Below are 22,697 nucleotides of genomic sequence, written 5' to 3'. Positions count from 1 at the left end.
TTTGAACAACAAACAAAACTCCCAGATGACTTTAACCTTGAGTTAATTTTACAATAAAAAGAAACAGGTGAAGCTTATTTCATCTTGATAATATGAAGAATAAATTTCATTGTAATATAAAAGTTAATATTTTACAGCAATAACATGTCATTATTGGTGGCAGTCAGCCACCAAGATGGTCCCCAACTAGAACACCCTTCTCTCTTTCTCTCTCTCACTCTCTTAGACCACTCAATCTGATCTGCTGTAAGTAAACTCTGGCAACCCATAGTGAGACTTTCGTGGCAAGAAACTGAGGTCCCCGGCTAAAACTAGTGAGGAACCAAGGCCTCTTCACAACTGTGTGAGTGAGTTTAGAAGCACATCCTACAGCCCTTGTAGAGACTTGAGATGACTGACTGCTGTCTCAGCTGACAGTTCAACTACAACTTCATGAGAGGTCCTGAGCAGCCAGACCATCTGCTTAAACAGCTGCTGAATACATGCCCCTCTGATACTATGTGAGATAATAAATATTGTTTTAAACTGCTAAGATATCAGGGTAATTTGTTACACAGCAATGACAAAATATTACTGGGAATAGAAAATAGAATAAAATTATATTTAGAGAAAACTGTAATGCTGTACTGTTTTCTTTGTTTAGAGTAGTCTGCTTTTATTATTAGGAAATGATTAAATACATTAGGAACAAATTGATATAGAAATAGTCATATCGATGGCTTAGACAAAATTTCTTCACTATGCCAAAGCTCATTGACCAGGTTTTAAAAGCCTCTTTTAATCTGGCCCTGTCTTACTTGTTTAACAATTTTCTACCACTTCATAGCAGAGTCTAGGCTTTAGCCAGACTTCATTCTATACCGGAAAGACAATAAGTCTTCAGTGATATCATGTTCTCACTGCTTCATCTCACTATATGAAATCCCAACTCTCCTTCAAAACTGTTCAGCTATCATCCTGTTCTCCTTTATGAAAAGCCCCCTTCCTTGGACTAGGTTACTCAGTTTTGTGCTTATTGCAGATCTTCCTAGTTTATAGGCCTTTTATTAAATATTGTGTGTTAATTTTAATTTCTCTTTAAAAAGATGGATTCTTAAAATACAAGGATTCCAAGAGCAGCTACTGCAGCACTAAGTACACTTGACGTAATTGAACTCTGGTGAATTAAAAGATGCATTCTGACTAAACAATAAACACACACTGAGTAGCGCTTTATTATCTGCCAGTAACTTTTGTAAACATTATCTCACTTAACTCTCACAACAACTCATTCAGCTGGAACCGTGTTATGGGCTGAAGTGTGTAGCCCCTCCATTTAAATGTTGAAAGTTAACTCTCAGTACTGCAGATTGTGACTGAATTTGGAGATAGGCTCTTTAAAAATGTAAGTAAGATAAAATGAGGCCTTATAGGTGGGTTTTAATGCAACACAGCTAATGTTCTTATAGTAGGAGGAGATCAAGACACAGACACGCACAGAGGGAAGAACACATAAGGACAAGGGAGAAGACTACAATCTACAAGGCAAGGAGAGAGGCTTGAGGGGGACTTCTATCCTCTAGAACTGCCAGAAAATAACTTTTGTGTTTAAGCTGTCCAGTTTGTGGGACTTGGTTACAGTAGCCCTGGCCAATTAACACAGAGATTTCTGCCAATGTGAGTGAGGTCATGAGGTTCGTGCCTCTTTATTGAGGAGTAAGTACATCTGGGACCTGAGTCCAGAACTTCTGACTCTGTGTGAGCCTCGGGTACTTATGCACTTTGATCTTTATTAATAGAAGTTTACTGAGTATGTATTGTCTTTAATTCATGGTTTTGACTTTAGGTTAATTAGGTTAATCATACAAGTCTTTTTAAATAAATCTGATTAAGTTAGTGAGAGCTAAACATAAAATCTTACTAAGTTCACAGTGAAATGTACTAAGATTTAAAATAAACAGATTCTGTAATGCTTCAGTTATCTTTGAGGACAGCAGAGGTGAAAAAACTTCAGGGTGTGTGTGTTTTTTATTTGAAAAGAAGCGTATGTATATTTTTAACATCTTCCACCCTGCTCCTTAATTCTAACCACCATTCCAATACAGATTTCTAAAGTGCAATCTCGTGGAACATTAGAAAGATAATAAGGTTATCAGAGATTAAGTGGCATGATGTTGCTCTCAGTGTGGGGAGGCAGATGAAATAAGAGTGAGAAAATGTTAACCGTTTAATCAATACATGGAATTCACTTTACTGTTGTGTATTGTTTGTGTAGGCAGATATGGAGAAACACAGATATAAAGATCTAGAGAAGCAGAAATAGAGGTGGAGAGTTAAAGTAAAAAGCCTTACAGTCAGGCAGTTTCATGGGCTTCCTGTTAAATAGGAGAGTAGGCTTCAGACTTGAGGCAGGGACAAGTTCTGGCAGAGGTTTCTGGTGACTTAAAAGTCATCTTGGAATTTCTGCACAGTAAGGAAGAGTCTTCCTGTTCTAAAGGCCAAGAATGGGGCAGGTAACTGTTCTACTTGACCCACAATTGAAAGAGAATGATGTTACTCTATCAACTTTGGAACAGATAATTCTCTTTTGTCAGCTTCCAAAGAATATCTTCTCTCTCATTCATGATATCATTTATTTTTCAAAATATATTAAACACCTAGTATGTGCCAGGAATCGAAGCTGAAACCGTAAACTGAATAGCATGTATTTTTAGAAAGTTTCCCATCTAACAAGATGCACAAGGAAATACACAATTTCTATGCAAAATAATTTGTGGAGAAATTATCCTATGCTGAAAGCTGGGATGAGTTAATAAGAGGAAATCCATGCACTACAGCCCCAGCTATATCAGTGATTTATGCCATAATAATGCTGACTAATAAATAACTGTGAAATGTAATGACTTAAAATAATTATCACGGATTTAACCCATGAGTCGACAGGTTGGTGACTTAGGCTGGTCTCGGCCTGGTGTTTCTTCTGGTCTCAGCTTGCCTTGCTCAAGTGTGAAGTCAAATGCCCGTGGCTGACCATGGGTGGCCTCAGCTGGATTGACTCCATTCCACTCCACATTCTCGTGTCCTTGAGTAAGCTAGCCTGGTCACAGGATCAAGGTGATGGCAGAAGAAGTGAGCAAGACTCAACACACTGAGCTTTTTAAACCCCTGCTTTTATCACTTTGCTAAAAACACCATTAGCCAAAAAACAAGCCACATGGAGAAACCAAGAGTGAGAGTGGAAGAACACCACAAAGTGCTGGAGAATGAGAGTGACCAACTACCACACCACTCTGGAGCACAGCACACCGGCCACCACCCTGGTTCTCTCATCAGCTCCCAGAGTAGAAGAAAGTACTCAATCAAGGTATCTATTCAATGAATGGGTATTTTTTAATATCCCAATAAAGCAGTTACTGATCTAGGGAGCTGGATATTGTTCCTTCAATCAGGACAGCCTAAGTTATATCATTTAAGCTGCTATATCTCCCTGGGAGGTTTTAATAATCTACTGTTTGGGGTTGACTTTCCCTTTGCCATGTAGCCCTCCCCAACATTGGGATCAGCTGCATATCAGAGCAGGAGGATCAGAGTTCCACTGAATAGGTGGCGGGAGGGGCGGGGAGGCAGAAAGGGCCATGTCACAGCTTCCAAAGATCCCATCATTAATTCATCCTTGAGCATCTTCAGATCATGCAGGGCAGTGCTAAGAAACCCTGTCAACCTAAGAGAATTATACAAAATCACAACGATTTCTCTATAACCTAGAAAAGAACACTGTCATGACAACACCAAACTCAGTGGGTATCCTAGAACGCGGGGAGCCCTCTATTATCTGTAAATCCTATAATTGGCTCAAAGGAGACAGAGACTGAGGATGGATCTATCTTGGTAAAGATTCATCAGAATAGCAGATGTGTCCATTGTCATTTAGGGAGAGGATAAATGACTAATCATCTGTAAAGAGATTGCTAAAGTAACTGTCCAATACCCTCCCCCCCTAGAATCCAAACCACATCAGTGAAAGGAAATAAGCATTTCAAAGAGAGTCACAACTTCCTCAGCAGGTGTAATTACTTATGAAAGCAGCAGTACATATTTTGGATTCTTGAAATACATTTGGTTTATTTCAGAGAGGTTACTATCCACTATGGATTATCTATATGTATGTGTGTGTGTACACACACACACATATATATATATATCATTTAAAAATATTTTATAATATACACAGGGTGGTGCAAAAGTAAGTTTATAGACTGTGAGTACACAAAATACAGAGTTTTTCTTACATTATTACTTAGTAATTATTGTATTATTTTTATGCAAACAACTATTAATCTACTTTTGCCCCATCCTGTATTTATATTTTATATATAAATTTTACACACACACACACACACACATACCCCCACACATGTATATACATAAAAATTCACTCATATTAACCAGGATTCTTAAAAAATATTTTTTACTATTTGGGTAAAATAAACTGAACTAAATTACCTAAAAGAAAACAGAGTTCTGTCTCTTTCTCTCAACATGTCAGTGAACCAAGTAAATATGCATTGTCAATATATAACTACCAAAAGTATATAGCATAGTGGTTAAGACCACATCATTTATCAGTTGTGTACACATTAGCAAGTTACTTTATCTCCATGTGAGGGTCTACAAAATGATAATACAAATTATAATTACATGAAAGATTGTTGTGAAAATCGAGTTAACATATGTAAAAAGTTTAGCATAAGTCCTGAAACATTGCACTGGAAAGCATTGTTGTCATCAAAAATCTTCTATTAACTAGAACATTAACTAGGTTCTATTAACTAGGTTATTCTGAGGTTGAAATCCCCATTTAGCCTGACTAGGTGGTGGCGCAGTGGATAGAACGTCGGACTGGGATGTGGAAGACCCAGGTTCGAGACCTCGAGGTCGCCAGCTTGAGTGTGGGTTCATCTGGTTTGAGCAAGGCTCACCAGCTTGGACCCAAGGTTGCTGGCCAGAGCAAGGGGTTGCTTGGTCTGCTGAAGGCCTGCAGTCAAAGCACATGTGAGAGGGCAATCAATGAACAACCAAGGTGTCGAGACAAGAGGCTGATGATTGATGCTTCTCATCTCTCTCTGTTCCTGTCTATCTATCCCTCTATCCCTATCTATCCCTCTCTCTGTCTCTGTAAAAAAAAAAAAATTTTAAAAAAGAAATCCCTATTTAATTTAAATAATGTTCATTAAGTGCCTACTCTGTGTAAAGAATTCTATCAGACTCTGGAGGGTTAGAAAAAGCAAAGCAGTATTCACCTTGCTCTTAAGAAAATTACAAGCCAATGAAGACTGCAGTTACACATGAAAATAATACAATGTAATAAAATTCTATTTAAAAACAAAAGTCTATGGAGCCAGAAAGCACTGAGATCTTTGATGACTAGGAAAAGGAGAGTGTTGTGCATCTAAGAAGAGGTATTAGTTTGGGGTTCTCTGCAGGGAAAGGGGTTTTGAATAGTGATAAAGAAGAGAGAATTCCAAGGCAGAGGAATAACTTGAGCAAATTTAAGGAATCTGGAAAAATCAAGATGCATTTATGTCTTAATATCATAGACTCACTAAAAATTCAGGGAAATAAGCTCTATGCAATTATTATAGTTTGTATCAGATAATTCACATATGTTATTCAGCACAAATACTACGCATCCTTCAAATTTCAGCAAAGTAAAACCAGACCCTGTAAAAGGAATGAGGGTAAGCATTCTCAACCTGTGCCAGTGGGGGTGTGGGTTCAATCAAGAAATGAATAACCATTTAATGTTATTCTTAGTTTGGCTTTCTCTCTCTATATATATATATAGATATATAATGCACAAGAAATTTTATGTCTTTTAATGCAATAATCACATAATCTTTTTTTATTCTAAGGAGATGAGCAAAGATACAAATAACTTTATATAACAAGGATGTCAATTCCAGTTCTACTTACACAATTTGGAAACAGCAAAAGTGTCAAACAATGGAACAATGGTTAAATATAAGTTTGGGTACATTTATGCAACAGAGTAGTCAACAGCCAGGTTTTTATTCTAAAAATATTTCCTAAACCATTAAAACTTACCTTCTTGGGGAATACTTAAAGATGTAGAAAAATTCTTATGACATATTTTAAAGTGAAAAGAAGAAATTACATTCAGTATGAGCAGCCTGTCTCTAATTTTGATAGTGTATACTTTATAAAATATAAACCAAAGTATTTTTAATTATGTATGGGTGTTGGAGACATATATGAATTACATTTTTACTTTTTATTATCTACTTTATTAATTTATTATTAATTCATTACTTTTATAATAATGGAGGAAAAAAATAAACATTTTCATAATACGTGAGAATAAATAAGCCTAGTGTTAGAAGCAGCCTGAACATACAATTCACTGTATAAAAATGTCTGAAAAGCAGCCTGAAGCTGCTTTTTTCCCAGAGCATAAAATCTTTAAATCTTCTAAGTGTCCTGAAGTGATCAAATGTTTAACTTTCAGTAATTCCTCAGCACACACATGTAATTGTCAACTGAAGTGATATACCCAGTAAATAGATGAAAACTGAAGAATTCCAAGTAAATAGAAAATATTTGGATTCGTGTTTTATAAGAGAGAGCAGATGCATATACTTCAGAAAAAGAAAGGAGGAAGTACCATTCCTTCTTCTTATTAGCTGACATGTGTCCAAAATATTCATAGATATTATTCAGGAAACCAAATGATTGATGGGTAAGGTTAGACTATGGGCAAGTTAAGACAGGAAAGCTCTTTATTAGCTAAAAACAATGAACCAATTTTAAGATAGCATTCTTGATTAAAAGTTTTAAATGTTTTGGTTGAAATAAAATAAATCAGAAAATTAGTTAATGTTAAATCATAGCCGTTCGTGAGTTTCCTAATTTTTAAATTAATAGTTTGTTGGAATATTTCTCTGACTGTCATAAGTGGTCATAGCCAGACCTCTTTCTTTCTTTCTTTCTTTCTTTCTTTCTTTCTTTCTTTCTTTCTTTCTTTCTTTCTTTCTTTCTTTCTTTCTTTCTTTCTTTCTTTCTTTCTCTTTCTTTGCATTTTTCCAAAGCTAGAAACGGGGAGGCAGTCAGACAGACTCCCGCATGCGCCCGACCAGGATCCACCCGGCATGCCCACCAGGGGGCAATGCTCTGCCCCTCTGGGGCATCACTCTGTTGCATCCAGAGCCATTCTAGCACCTGAGGCAGAGGCCATGGACCCATCCTCAGCGCTTGGGCCATCTTTGCTCCAATGGAACCTCGTCTGTGGAAGGGGAAGAGAGAGACAGAGAGGAAGGAGAGGGGGAGGGGTGGAGAAGCAGATGGGCGCTTCTCCTGTGTGCCCTGGCCGGGAATCGAACCCAGAATTCCTGCACGCCAGGCCGATGCTCTACCACTGAGACAACCGGCCAGGGCCAGACCTTTTTCTTTAACAAAAAGAGCAGGCCTTACGACAGAGTAAGAACTGAACAACAGAAGTAGTTGGGTTGTAGAAATATGATAAGCAGAAAGCCATCTGAGTGGTGCTGGGTACATGGTACCTCTCCCCATAACTTCAGCTAAAGCACTGTAAAACAGCAATGGCTGCCATTCCCAGGCCATCCAGGACAGGGGGGATCCCCACTCCCTGTGGACACCAGGGGCTACCTTATATTAGCTAATGTTACTGAGTCCAAGCTCATACCACTAGCTACAGGAAAGCTACCAAGTAGAGTGACAAGGTGTTGGGTCAAGAAAAGCAGCTTTATTTGGAAAGCCAGCAAGCTGAGAAGATGTGACTAGCATCCTAAAGAGTCATCTTTTAGAAGTACAGAATTCAGGTTTCTTTTAAATCAAGGGAAGGAAAAATGGGAGGGGTTTGAGGTTGATAGATGCTGCAGACAGTGGGTGCCAACAGGGGTCTGAGGAAGATTGTGAAATTTCTTTGTTATTAGTCTGTTGATTCTAGTTAATGTGAATTTAGGCAAGACATTTCTGCAAATCTTTGATATTCAACAGATTTTTTTTCTTTTTTGTATTTTTCCGAAGTTAGAAGCAGGAAGGCAGTCAGACAGACTTCTACATGCACCCAACTGGGATCCACCCGGCATGCCCACCAGGAGGTGATGCTCTGCCCATCTGGGGTATTGTTTTGTTGTGGTCAGAGCCGTTCTAGTACCTGAGGCAGAGGCCATGGAGCCATCCTCAGTGCCCAGGTCAACTTTGCTTCAATGGAACCTTGGCTGTGTGGGAGGGGAAGAGAGAGATAGAGAGGAAGGAGAGGGAGAAGGGTGGAGAAGCAGATGGGCGCTTCTCCTGTGTGCATTGACTGGGAATCAAACCTGGGACTTCCACACCCCAGGCCAATGCTCTACAACTAAGCCAACCGGCCAGGGTCTCAACAGTTATTTTCCTACATAATTCCCTTATCTCCTCAGGAGAGACACTCTCAGGTAAGGTTCTGTTTTTTTAAAACCCTGAGCATAAGGAGAATTCCTCTAATGATTAGCATATCTATAGGCAAGACTAAGCAGCTATTAGCATGAAGGTCATGGAACAAAGTAGTCCTGAATAAGATGGAGTCAGAGATTCTGAGCATTTCACTCCGTTACATTAAGAATTTATGAAAAGGAGGAAGCCACAGAAACCTCATGCACAGAATCATGTATCCTTCTGAGGAATCTTGTGCAATGTTTCACTAGTTTAATTATAACACCAAGTGAAAGGAACCATGGCCAAGTTTGAGTTTATGTTGTTGTCAGTCCATGAACTGAAACCAGACTTAGTGGTTTGGCCTTGTTGAAAGGCCATTTCTACTTACTTTCACTCTGAGTTGAATATAGTTAAGTGTTTTGAGACCAAAAGGATAAGACAGGTCTTTAATATACATTAATGATTATCTCTTAAAAATAATACTCTACTATAATTGTTTTCATCTTCAAGTAAAACAAATTGCAAGTTCCCTGTTGGGCAAATGAGTTTATAAAATTTGTATTTTTTGAGTTTGCTCATTTTTATTGTTACAAAATGGCGCTGGGCAGCGCCAGGTATATATGGTAAGTGAAATTGCAAATTACCTTTCTGCTTGGGAAGGGCTATTGCTTGGTTAATGTTTGCCAGAGGAGAGATTTTCATGCAGAAAGTTTTGAAAAGAAAGAGAAGAAGAGACAGAAAGAAGCCATGTTTGCAGAGTGACAGCAGAGAGAATGCGGAGTGCTGAAGGAGAAGCCATGTTGACAGGGAAAGACAAGGTGTGTAGATGGGGAACCAGAGCTGAGGGGCTTTGCGAGCTCCAATGAGACTGTGGGGGCCTTTGATTCTCCTGGTTGTGGATCCGGAGAATGAGTCAGTGGCTTTGGGAGCCCTGAATAAAAAGAAAGTGTTTTATTTGTGTGTTTTATCATTGGCCAGTGAGAGACTTTAATAAAGGAATGGCCCACCATTTTGGGGGTCTACTATTTCTTGACCGTCTGCCCGAATTCAATGAGAACCTGCATGTGCATGGCCGCGATGGTAGCGGCTACTAGCAATACATTCCCAAAAGGATTTTGGTGTATAAATGCAGAAGATTGGGCTCTATCATTATGAAATTAATATGAAAGTAACTAAATCACCAAATCTTTAAACTGCTCTATATTAAAAACTAAATGGCCAGTGACAGTAAAACTGATTTGACAATGGGAGCCTCAACCAGAGATAAGAAGAAACTTGGCTACTACAGGACGTTGGTCATTACTTAAGAAGGGTCATTATAGCCTGATCTGTAGTGGTCCAGTGGATAGAATGTTGGCCTGAGATGCTGAGGCTGCTGGTTTGAAACACCAGGCTTGCCTGGTCAAGGTACATACGGGAAACAACTACTAGGAGTTGATGCTTCCTCTTCCTCTCCCATCTTTCTCTCTCTCCTCTCTCTAAAATCAATAAATAAAATCTTTAAGGCCCTGGCCAGTTGGCTCAGTGGTAGAGCGTCGGCCTGGTGTGCGGAAGTCCCGGGTTCGATTCCTGGCCAGGGCACACAGGAGAGGCGCCCATCTGCTTCTCCATCCCTCCCCCTCTCCTTCCTCTCTCTCTCTTCCCCTCCCGCAGTCGAAGCTCCATTGGAGCAAAGATGGCCCGGGCGCTAGGGATGGCTCTGTGGCCTCTGCCCAAGGTGCTAGAGTGGCTCTGGTTGCGACAGAGTGATGCCCTGGATGGGCAGAGCATTGCCCCCTGGTGGGCAGAGCGTTGCCCCCTGGTAGGCGTGCAGGGTGGATCCCGGTCGGGCGCATGTGGGAGTCTGTCTGGCGGCCTCCCCGTTTCCAGCTTCAGAAGAATACAAAAGAAATAAATAAATAAAAATAAATAAATAAATAAAATTTTTAAAAAAGAAAAAGATGGTAATTACATTTTGATTTTTAAAAAATTAGGTATGTCCAAACACAAAATTTTTGAATTCTTTCATTAAACTTCACTTTTTTGTGTGGCTGCAGTCCATTGCCAATTGAACACATTTCTGAAGAAAAAAATTGATTGTGTGGTTCCCTCTCTAACCCAGCAATACCCAGCACAATGGGAATACTTTGACAACTGCTTAGAAACATCCATTTCTGGTTCATTTCTATCACTAAACCATTAGCAAGAGTGTGCTGTGGAAACAGGTGACTCTGCTCTCCCTTAAGTTTTGAATAATCACAAAGTCCAAAGCAGAGAGGTGCAAGCTCAATGAAGTGACTTCGGAAGACCCAGCTCTGCTCTCAGACCCACCCATCTCATGCCACTGTCAGGTGTTAAGCATTATTGCCGGGATTGCTGGTATTGCCAACTTTCTGATCCTCTCACTTAAGACTCAGTATATGACCTGGACCCTGCAAAACATGCCATCAACTTGCTTGAAGCCTCCCAAAGCAAGAAATTCCTACTGGAACTGGAGTTTTGTCCCGAACGTTCAGTATAATAATGTTATTAGGAAAGGAAATGCTGTTAGTTTGGCATGCCTCAGTCTTAGAGAATCTGTTTTGGTTCTGGTTTCTAAGGATTACTTCCTTTTACAAGAAATCTGCTCAAGGGGAAGGAATTGACTCTTTTCTACATATGGAAATAAAAATCTACATCTGACTTTATGAGATCAGATTAATCATTGTATTTTTAATGGTTTTTCATTCTTTTGTTTTATAGCTTTTTTAAAAAAAAAGAATAATTAAAAACAATTTAAGAATTAATAAACCCAGGCAATTTTAATTGTGTAGATTAAAATCTTAAAGAACTATGTAGAGATAATGGCAATGTAATACAACAAAGAGTAACCTATAAATTACTAGAAGAGGACAAAACTGCTGATTTTACCATGAACGGAGTAGCTGAGCCCAGTGGAGGACTTTCACTTTGGCCTTTGGATTGGAAATCCTGTGAACCTGTTGAAAATATGGGTTACAAGAAATAAAGAATGAAAGAAAGAAAGAAAGAAAGAAAGAAAAACTAGGCTCTAAAAATGAGTGTTAACACTTTTGTAAATCTGCCAAGATTCTCAATACAACTGCCAAAGTTTTGATGTTCAGAAAAAAACACAGCGGAATTGCTAACATGCATGCTGCATAAATGACTATTCACTGAATGAATGCTGTAGCTTATATGTGACTGCTTTCCTTGGCTGACTAATATATCAAGCATGGTACTTGTTTTGTGCTCTGAAAAACTTTCTCCATTACCATAGTAACCTCTACATGTTGGCGGAAGCTGATGTCATTCAAGGTATTATTCATTCCTAGTGAATTGATACTTAGAGTGCTAATAAGTCTCAGGAAGATAAAAAAGAACTAAGTATACATACTGGTTAAACATTACTTAACCCTTTCACCCTACACAGCTTTCACATGCCCACTGAAGGGATTACCGAGGAAAGTTTAAAATGCTGCCTGTACTTGGGAAGATTATGTAGCAATGGCCACCAATAAATTACAGCTTATTTGGGGCAGTAAGGTTGTATAGTTGTATTCATCTGGTTAGTCTGCTGTCACAAAATACCATACACTGGGTGGCTTGGAAAAGAGAAATTTATTTTTGCACAGTCCTGGAGACTAGATGTGCAAGATCAAAGTGCTGGAAATTTTGGTTTCTGGTGAGGATGCTCTTCTTGTCTTGCAAATAGCTGCTGTCTGGATGTTTCCTTAAATGGTGGAGAGAGTGAGTTCTGGTGTCTCTTCCTCATCTTATAAGAAAACACAAGTCCTACCTAATTAGACTCCCATCCTTATGACCTCATTAATCCTTAATTACCTCTCTGAAAGCCTTGTCTCTGAGTACAGTTAGTCACACTGAGGGTTAGGGCCTAAATATACAAATTTGGTTGGGAGGAGTAGAGGAGAAAATTTAGTCCATCACAATCATCCTACCTCTTTTATATAAAGACAGAGACTTAAATAGTACATTTCTAGTGGATACATGATTTTCTATTTGACTTAAAACAGAAAAGAACAAGGTTAGTTATTATAAAGACCAAGATAATCTTGTATATGAACCTGAACAGGTTAGTATTATGGTAAATATATCTCTACATCTGTGTGTTGTATTTGTGTGTATGCATAAGCTTATATTAGAAATATTAAATCTTCATTGGAATTTAAGTATAAGAGCAAAAGAAAAGAATAACTACATTCTATTTTGTTTTGTCTATTTAATATATTTTTAAACATTCTCCTGCATGAGTTTCAACTTTAATTTAGTTTTATACTTGGATTCATCTTCATCTGAGACATATTGATTAGAGATCACAGGAACTTTAGGAGTCAGAAGCTGAATTAACTCTACTAACAATGTGCATAGACTCTATCACCAGTACATTTCCGGTAATGAAAGACTTGACTTAAAGTATGCTGTGGGCAGAGTATGGAACAATTAATATGCAAGTGTAGTGATTCCCAATTTCGCTGAGTCATTCAGTAAATGTTTACACATCTGGCAAGTGAGCAATGACTTTCTAGGGAGTGAGAGAGAATATATAAGAAGTAGAGGAAATGATTAAAGATGAATTTCAGGAATAACAAGCAGTTGCCTATGTCTGCAATAAAGAACAGCCATTAGAGACTGCTATGGTTTGAATGTTTTTGTCTCCCCATAATTCATATGTTAAAAACCTAATAACCTATGGGATAGTATTAGGAGATAGGGCCTTTGGAAGATAGTTATGTCATAAGGGTAGAAACCCCATATATTAGATTAAGGCCCTTATAAAAAGAGATTCTACAGAGCCATGTGAGGACACAGTGGGAAAGAAGTCTGTGACCTGAAAGAGAGCCCTAACAGCCTGATCCCAGACTTCCAGACTCCAGAACTGTGAGAAATAAATTTCTATTGTTTATAAGCCACCCAATCTGGTATTTTGTTCTAGCAGCCCAAATAGACTGAGATAGAGACTAATGAGGCTAGAGGAGCCTTTAAAAGCTGAATCTGTAAGACTTTATATACTAAAATAAGAAGCTTAACCTGAATTCTACAAGAAGCCAAACAATGAAGAGTTTCATGTTAAGGGATATGTCAGGACATAATTTCATTTTAGAAAAATAACTCTGATAAAATATTGAGGACCTTAGCCCTACCTCCACCACAGTTCTTCACAGTTGATTTCTTCATGCTACCTAGATCTTACCTTAAATATCATCTCTTTAGAGAAGCTTGCCCTCTCCATACAATCTAAAGTTCTTTGCATAGAGTTTACCAGTGACTGACCTCTCCCTTGTTGGTTGTTAGTTTCTTTGTTTTGTTTGTTTGTGTTGTGACCCCCTGCATCCACTAAAATGAAACCTCTGTGAGAGAAGGGTCTATGTTTGTTGAACAATTGCTGAGAATAAAGTTTGGCACATACTGGGAAGTCAATAAATATCTGTTGAATGAATAAAAGAATGAATATAGGCACAATGGGTAGCAGAAAGGCAAATAAAAAGCTATGGCAATAATATAAACAAAAAGAAAAAACCTGAACTAAGTTAGTACTAGGGAGCAGTGAATCAGAATATGAAGATTTGAGAAATACTTAAGATTCAGAAGCAACTGTTTGTTAACTAGTTAAACGGGACAATAGCTATGGATTTTGGCATGGTGATAGTGACCTCATGGGGTTAAGGGACCACTCAGGGGTGCATATGAGAGGAAGTGAGGAGGCTGATAATTTAATTTCTGTTTGGGGCAATCTCCTCTTTTGGAGAGAACACTAGCTAATTAAAAATGACTATCCATAGTTGTATATAGTGATCTGACTTTAGAAAAAGTGAAATAACACAAGGAATAAATTTAATAGGAGTCTAAGAGTAGATCCAGCAAACATAAATACTAAAGAATAAACAGGAAGAGAGAAGTCCAAAAATAAGGTAAGCAGGCAGAGAGGTAAGAAGAAAACAAAGACAGGAGACTGTGACCAAGATTAAGAAAGAGAAGACTTTCAGGAAGAAAGAAGGGGTTTTTGGTCACAAAGGCAATAGCAGATCACATAAAATGAGCAGAAAAGCATCTCTTTGATTTGACAACAGAGAGATTATTGGTGATTTTTTTTATTTTTATGGATTTATTGACACATAATTCTTTCCCAGTTTATATTCAATATTGTCTTGTATTAGTTTCAGGGGTACAGTAGAGTGGTTAGACAATCATATACTTCACAAAGTGTTTCCCCTGATATTTTCAGTACTCACTGGCACCATGCATAGATATTACAATATTATTGACTATATTTCTATAGGTGCAGAGAACAGGCTGATGGTTGCCAGAGGGGCTTAAAGGGCTGGGTGAAAAGGGTGAAAAAATGGAGAAATACAGATTGATAGTTACAAAATAGTCATGGGGAAAGTGTGGTTTTAATAAAGTTGTGGAGACAGACATTTTATTTTAATGATGTTAGGAGTAAATAGAAAACGAAGTAGGATATATATATATATTAATTTATATATATAATTTATATATATAATTTATATATATATAGTATAAAGATTAAAAATGGCAGAGAGTGATAACTCAGTATTGTTGACCAGTGATTAGAAGATAATTTCATTGGACATAATTGTATGTATTTATAAGCAGACAGAAAGTAACCAGTGGAGGAAAAGAAGTAGAGGACAGAAGAGACAAGAGTAGAGGACAGACAGAGACCCTCATGGAGTTACAGGTAACAAAAAAAAACAGGAAGTCTTAGTGAAGAAGTAGGCATTAGTCTTGGGAAGACACAGTATGAGATGATGGATGCATTCTCAAGAGGCATTCTCAACACTCAGCCACCTGGACTTCTGTACAAGGATCCTTAGCAGTCAGAGAAGGTATGTTGGTAAGATGTTTACCAAGCTTTATGCTTGGAATGATAGTACTTCCTAAAAGCAGACCTTGTGATATTTTTGATGCAATATTATAATTTTTCTCCAAGAAGACACTTTTTAAATTCTCTCAATGTGAAAGTATATAAGTGGCCCTACATTCAATAACTTTTTACTTGTTAAAGGACTCCCAATCCATTATTTCATTTGGTCTTCCTAACATCCCCCAGATAGTTGTGTTGCTATAATTTTGTAAATTAACAAATGAGCAAAATGAGAACCAGAGGTTTAATAATCTGATTGAAGCAAAATGATTACAGAATAACCAATCAGATTAAATTCATGATCAATTAAATCTTACTCAAGTAATGACGTACTATACCAAAGGTCAATGATTTTCAACTGGTTTGCCATGAAAGGCACACTGGTGTGCCACAAGAATTTTTAAAACTTGCACTGACTTCTTTTCCCTTAGATTGTCAAATAAATAAAATGACAACAGCCAAAACAACAATAGCTCTCTGGTGTGAATGAATCAAAATTATATATAATTTTTTATCAGATTGACAATAAATATAATTTTTTTTGGTATGCCACAGAATTTTAGTAATTAGTTTATGTGAGTCACAAGATGAATAGGTTGAAAATTCCTGCTGTAGGTTGGTATTATTTCCAATAATGTTTTTATTGATTTCTGTGACTATCTTTGCATTCTCTTTTTCTCTTTTTCATTTATATTGGGAGGAGAGAAGAATGCTAGAAAAGAAGAAATAGGAATTCAGAAATCAAACTTGGACTGAAATTCCAAGAGGGCAGTGGAGTATGTAGATGCACACACTGCCACCTCCCACCACCAAACTGGATTACAAATTAATTTAGGAACAATTATCGTGAAAAACCAACTTTGGACTAAAAGAACAGGACGTAAAAACCAAGGAGCACAGAAGAATCCACACCAATCCTGGTAGGGAGTAAAAGGGCACAGTGGGGCTCCCCTGCTCCCATAAGCAAGGGAAGGTTGAGGCTTAGGGTCCAGAAGGGCTCTCATTACAAAGAGAGAGACCCTAAGAGGTGAGGATCCACAGTCTCAGAACTGGAGACCCAGTCTAGAAACCCAGGGAATCGAGGAGACAGCCAGACAGCATTGAGGGGGAAAAAGAGTGAAAGTTCTGTTTGTGGAAAGCAGCTGGCAAGCCTTAAAGGGACGGAGCAGAAAATATCATTCACAGTCACTTGCCTGAGGCTCTGGGGGCAAGGAGGGCTGAGAAGACGGACTGGTCTTGCATGAGAAAAGTAGGGAGAGTGAGACAAACAGTGTTAAGGAGAGGAGTGCCTGGGCTGAACTGAGCTGAGATGACTCATTCTCCAGCACAGAGGTGGCCATAGCTGGAGTAGGGGTTAGTCCCTCCACCCAGCAAAAGCCTAAAGTGGAACCAGGTGTTCCACCTCCAAAAAGCTCTCCAGCTCCAATCAGCATGAAAGACACTTCAAAAAGGAAGAAGTAAGTGGGAGGAGCAGTGACTCAGATTTCCAGGGAGAACTGAGCTACACCTCACCCTTCATACTGAGAACATGCCCTTCCCTTGGACAGTAACTGGGGGAACACACTTTCAGATTCTCAGAGATCACACCCATCACATTCCTGGATAAAATTTCAACTAAGCCCCCTGCTGAGATCAGCAAACAGAAGCTCCCTGCTGGGTAAAGCAAACAGCAGGCAAATCAAGACTTTAAAGTGGCTCTACTAGTTAAGGAGAATAAACCAACCTCAGACCCACAACTCTAACAAGCCTGCAAACCACACATAGAAACAATGGAAGACAGAAGAACATAAGCCATATGAATCAACAAGAAACATCTCCATAAAAAGAACTGGATGAAATGGAAGTAATCAAATTACCAGATGCAGAGTTTAAAATAATGATAGTTAGAATGCTTAAGGGTCTCAAAGCTACAATGGAAGGACTTAATGAGCACCAAAATAAAAAAATTGTAAGCATCAAAAAGGACATTGAAATCATAAAAAAGAACCAGACAAAAATGACAAGCACAATATCAGAAAAGAAGACTACACTAGAATCAATTAAAAGAAGGTTAGATGAAGCAGAGAATCAAATCAGAGATTTAGAGAAAAAAATAGGTGAAAACATGGAAGCAGAACAGAAAAAAGAAAAGAAGGTCAAAAAGTCTGAGGAAACTCTAAGAGAGTTCTGTGACAACATGAAGAGAAATAAATCCACATACTAGGATTTCCTGAATGAGAAGGAAAAGAACAAGGGATAGAGAACCTAATTGAAGAAATCATAGCTGAAAATTTCCCAAACTGATGCAGAAAAGAGTCACACAGTTTCAAGAAGCACAGAGAACTCCATTATAAAAGAATCCAAAAAGACCTGCACCAAGACACATATTAATCAAAATACCAAAGCTAAGAGATAAATAAAGAATACTAAAAGCTGCAAGAGAAAAGCAGTCAATCACATACAAGGGAGCCCCCAAAAGGATGACATCCAACTTTTTAACAGAAACACTTGAGGTCAGAAGGGAATGACAAAAAATATTCAAAGTAATGCAGAACAAGAGCCTACAACCAAGACTTCTTTATCCAGCAAGGCTATTGTTTAAAATTGAAGGAGAAATTAAAAGTTTCCCAGACAAAAAAAAAAACCCTCAAGGAATTCATTATAACCAAACCAATACTGCAAGAAATGTTAAGGGACCTGTTGTAAACAGAACAAAGTGGTGGTGGGGGGAATCTAGTAAAAGAGGAATGTAGATTTAAAGAATAAAATGGCAATAAACAACTACATATCAATAATAACCTTAAATGTAAATGAATTAAATGCTCCAAACAAAAGACATAGGGTAGCTTGTGGATAAGAAAACAGGACCCATGCAAATGCTGTTTACAGGAGACTCACCTCAAAACAAAGATACACATAGACTGAAAGTAAAAAAATGTGAAAAACATTTCATACAAATGGAAATGAAACAAAAGCTGCAGTAGCAATACCTATAACTGACAAAATAGACTTTAAAACAAAGACTATAGTAAGGAATAAAGAAGATCACTACATAATGATAAGGGGAGCAATCCAACAGGAAGAGATAACCATTATAAATAATCTATGCACCTAATAGAGGAGCACCTAAATATATAAAGCAGACTTTTATGGACATAAAAGACTAGATGAACAGCAATACTATAATAGTAGGGGATTTCAGTACTCCACTAACATCACTGGATAGAGCCTCAAGAAAGAAAATTAACAAAGAAACAGATGACTTAAGGGACACCCTAGATCAATTGGATTTAACAGATATATTCAGAACCTTTCAGCCTAAAGCAGCAGAATATACATTCTTTTCAAGTGCTCATGGTACATTCTCTAGATAGACCACATGTTAGGGCATAAAACAAGTCTCAACAAATTCAAGAAGATTAAAATTATATCAAGCATCTTCTCTAATCACAATGGCATGAAACTAGAAATCAACTATAATAGAAAAACCAAAAAACACTCAATCACTTGGAAACCAAACAGCATGTTATTAAATAACAAATGAGTCAGCAATGAGATCAAGGGAGAAATAATAAATTTCCTTGAGACAAATAAAAATGAACATACAACCAGTCAAAATTTATGGGGCACAGCAAAAGCAGCTCTTAGAGAAAGTTCATAGCATTACAGGCATACCTTAGCTAGAACAAGCTCAAATAAATAAATTAACCCTGCAACTAAAAGAGCTAGATAAAGAACAGCAAGTAAAGTCCAGAGGAAGTAGAAGGAAGGAAATAATAAAGATCAGAGCAGAAATAAATGACATAGAGGCTAAAAATCAATACAGAGAATCAATAAAACAAAGAGCTGATTCTTTCAAAAGGTAAACAAGATTGATGAACATTTAACCAGACTCACCAAGAAAAAAAGAGAGAGGATTCAAATAAATAAAATCAGAAATGAGAGTGGAGAAGTAACAACTGACACAGCAGAAACACAAAGGATTGTAAGAAAATATTTTGAAGAACTGTATGCCAAAAAATTAGACAACCTAGGTGAAATAGACAAATTCCTTGAAACATATAATCTTTAAAAAATCAATCTGGAAGAATCAGAAAACCTAAATAAACCGATTACAACAAATGAGATTGAAACAGTCATTAAAAAACTCTCAACAAACAAAAGCGCTGGGTCAGATGACTTCACAGGTGAATTCTACCAAATATTCAAAGAAGAACTAACTCCTATCCTCAAGCTATTTCAAAAAGTTCAAGAGAAAGGAAGACTTCCTAGCTCCTTTTATGAGGCAAACATAATTCTGATTCCAAAAGCAGGCAAAGATAATACAGAGAAAGAAAATTATTGGCCAATATCCCTGATGAATTTAGATGCTAAACTTCTCAACAAAATATTAGAAAACCAGATCCAGCAATACATGAAAAAAAATCATACATGATGATCAAGTGGGATTTATTCTGGGGAAGCAAGGCTGGTAAAATATTCGCAAATCAATCAATGTGATTCATCACATAAACAGATGGAAGGATAAAAACCACATGATAATATCAATATATGCAGAAAAAGCATTTGATAAAATCCAGCACCCATTTATGATCCAAACTCTCAACAAAGTGGAAATACAGGGAACATATTTCAACACGATAAAGGCCATTTATGACAAATCCACAGCCAACATCATACTCAATGGGCAAAAATGAAAAGCAATGCACTTAAGATCAGGAACAAGGCAGGGGTGCCTCCTTTCACCACTCTTATTCAAGATAGTTCTGGAAATCCTAGCCACAGCAATCAGACAAGAAGAAGAAATAAAAGGCATCCAAATTGGAAAAGAAGAAGTAAAAATATCATTATTTGCTGATGATAAGATACTGTACATAGAAAACCCTGAAGTCTCAGTAAAAAAACTACTAGACCTGATAAATGAATTCAGCAAGGTAGCAGAATATAAAATTAATATTCAGAAATCAGAGGCATTTTTATACACCAACAATGAACTATCTGAAAGAGAAATTAAGAAAACAATCCCTTTCACTATTGCAACAAAAAAAAAGTAAAATACCTGGGAGTAAATTTAACCAGGGAGATTAAAGACTTGTACTCGGAAAATTATAAAACATTGATACAGGAAACCAAGAAAGATACAAAGAAGTGGAAGCATATACTGTGTTCATGGCTAGGAAGAATAAACATCATTAAAATGTCTATATTACCCAAAGCAATCTATAAGTTAAATGCAATTCCTATTAAGATACCAATCACATATTTTAAAGATAAAGGGCAAATATTCCAAAAATTCATATGGAACCAAAAAATAACACGAATAGCTTCAGCAATCTTAAAAAGGAAGAATAAAGTGGGAGGTATCACACTTCCTGATATCAAGTTATACTCCAAGGCCACTGTACTCAAAACAGCTTGGTACTGGCATAAGAACAGGCATGTAGATCAATGGAACAGAACAGAGAACCCAAAAATAAACCCGCAACTTTATGGACAAGTGATATTTGACAAAGGAGGTAAGAGCATAAAATGGAGTAAAAACAGTCTCTTTAACAAATGGTGTTGGGAAAATTGGACAGCCATCTGCAAAAAAAATTAAACTAGACCCCCAACTTACACCATTCACAAAAATAAACTCAAAATGGATAAATGGGCAAAAGAAATGAATAGACACTTTTCCAAAGAGGACATATAGATGGCCAATAGATAGATGAAAAAATTCTCAACATCACTAATCATTAGAGAAATGCAAATTAAAACTACAGTGAGTTATCACCTCACATGAGTCAGAATGGCACTCATCAACAAAACAACACATAAGTGCTGATGAGGATGTGGAGAAAGGGAACCCTCCTGCACTGCTGGTGGGAATGCAGACTGGTGCAGCCACTGTGGAAAACAGTATGGAGATTCCTCAAAAAATTAAAAATGGAACTGCCTTTTGACCCAGCCATCCCACTTTTAGGAATACATCTCAAGAACACCACATCACTGATTCAAAAGAAGAAATGCACCCCCATGTTTATGGCAGCATTGTTTACAATAGCCAGGATCTGGAAACAGCCCAAGTGTCCTTCAGTGGATGAGTGGATTAAAAAGCTGTGGTACATATACACAATACACAATGGAATACTATGGCGCCATGAAAAGCAAGGAAATCTCACCTTTTGTGAAATGGATGGACCTGGAAACTATTATGTTAAGTGAAAAAAGCCAGGCAGAGAAAGAAAAATATCATATGACTTTACTCATTTGAGGAATCCAATGAACAATGTGAACTGAGGAACAGAATAGAGACAGAGGCAGGATCAATGGGACCAGAGGTAAAGCAGACAGAGGGAAAGGGGATGATAGGATGGGATCAGAGAAGGGAAAGAGATTTGTGAAACTATATACACATAACAAAGCATTATAGAGACCAGAAAAGAAAATCCTGGAGAGAAAGGGAGAGGGTGTTACGAAGAGGGGGACAAGGGGAATGTTGAGGGGAACACAGGGGAAGGGGATGCATTCGGGGGACTCTAGAATCTATGTAAACACAATAAATTAAAATAAATTACACTTGGACTTTCTTATGCCTTAAAGGTAAAAAAAAAAATCGGGCTAAGGTATTATTTAACTTAGAAAGTCCTACAATAAAAAAAAAATTATATTCATGTAGAAGTTAACAGAGATTTTGGAAAATACGTTGAAAGTTCACCAGGGATGAGTATTGGCCAATATTAACTGTGAGGCGGTCAAATACTGGTTACAGTTAAGAAAGTATAACAGAGATTGGATCTATTCTCTCATATAAAATAACTTTAAAACTGTACAAAATATATGGGAAACTGGTTGTCTAGAAATTGAACATCAGAAAATAAGAGAGTGATCCCTGAGAGATGGGACAAGGTAAGCCTTCTTAGCGCTCCCTGCAGGCAGGATGAACTAGGCACACAGCCAGGCAGCCTCCTTGGCTTGAAAAGACCAGCGAGAAAAGCTAAGAGTCAGGGTTAACAACAGGGGCTCAAGATCACAAGGGGAGAATCCTAAAGAAGAAAAGAGCATTTGGAGGGTTCTGGAAACATGCAGACGGACCCCACTGTACTGGTAATCACAAGAGTGAGAAGGAATTGCCATGGGAGGGGGAAGAACTAACTGAAAGCATCAGAGGGAACAGTACTTAAAGCTCACTGAGGACTGTGGAATAGTGTCTGTTTTTTGTTTTTTTGTTTTTTTGTGTTTTTTTTGTTTTTTTTTTAGGGGGAAAGAGGGTGAGAGAGAGAGAGAGAAGAGGAAGAAGCATCAACTCCCATATGTGCCTTGACTAGGTAAGCCCGGGGTTTTGAATGGAGACCTCAGCATTTTAGAATGCTTTATCCAATGCATCACCACAGGTCAAGAAATATAGTGCCCTTTTTTTTTTTTT

Source organism: Saccopteryx bilineata, chromosome 6 (genome assembly GCF_036850765.1).
Source record: "Saccopteryx bilineata isolate mSacBil1 chromosome 6, mSacBil1_pri_phased_curated, whole genome shotgun sequence".
Classification (NCBI taxonomy): Eukaryota; Metazoa; Chordata; class Mammalia; order Chiroptera; family Emballonuridae; genus Saccopteryx; species Saccopteryx bilineata.
The sequence above is the reverse complement of the archived record's forward strand: the minus strand, read 5'-3'. Positions refer to the sequence as shown.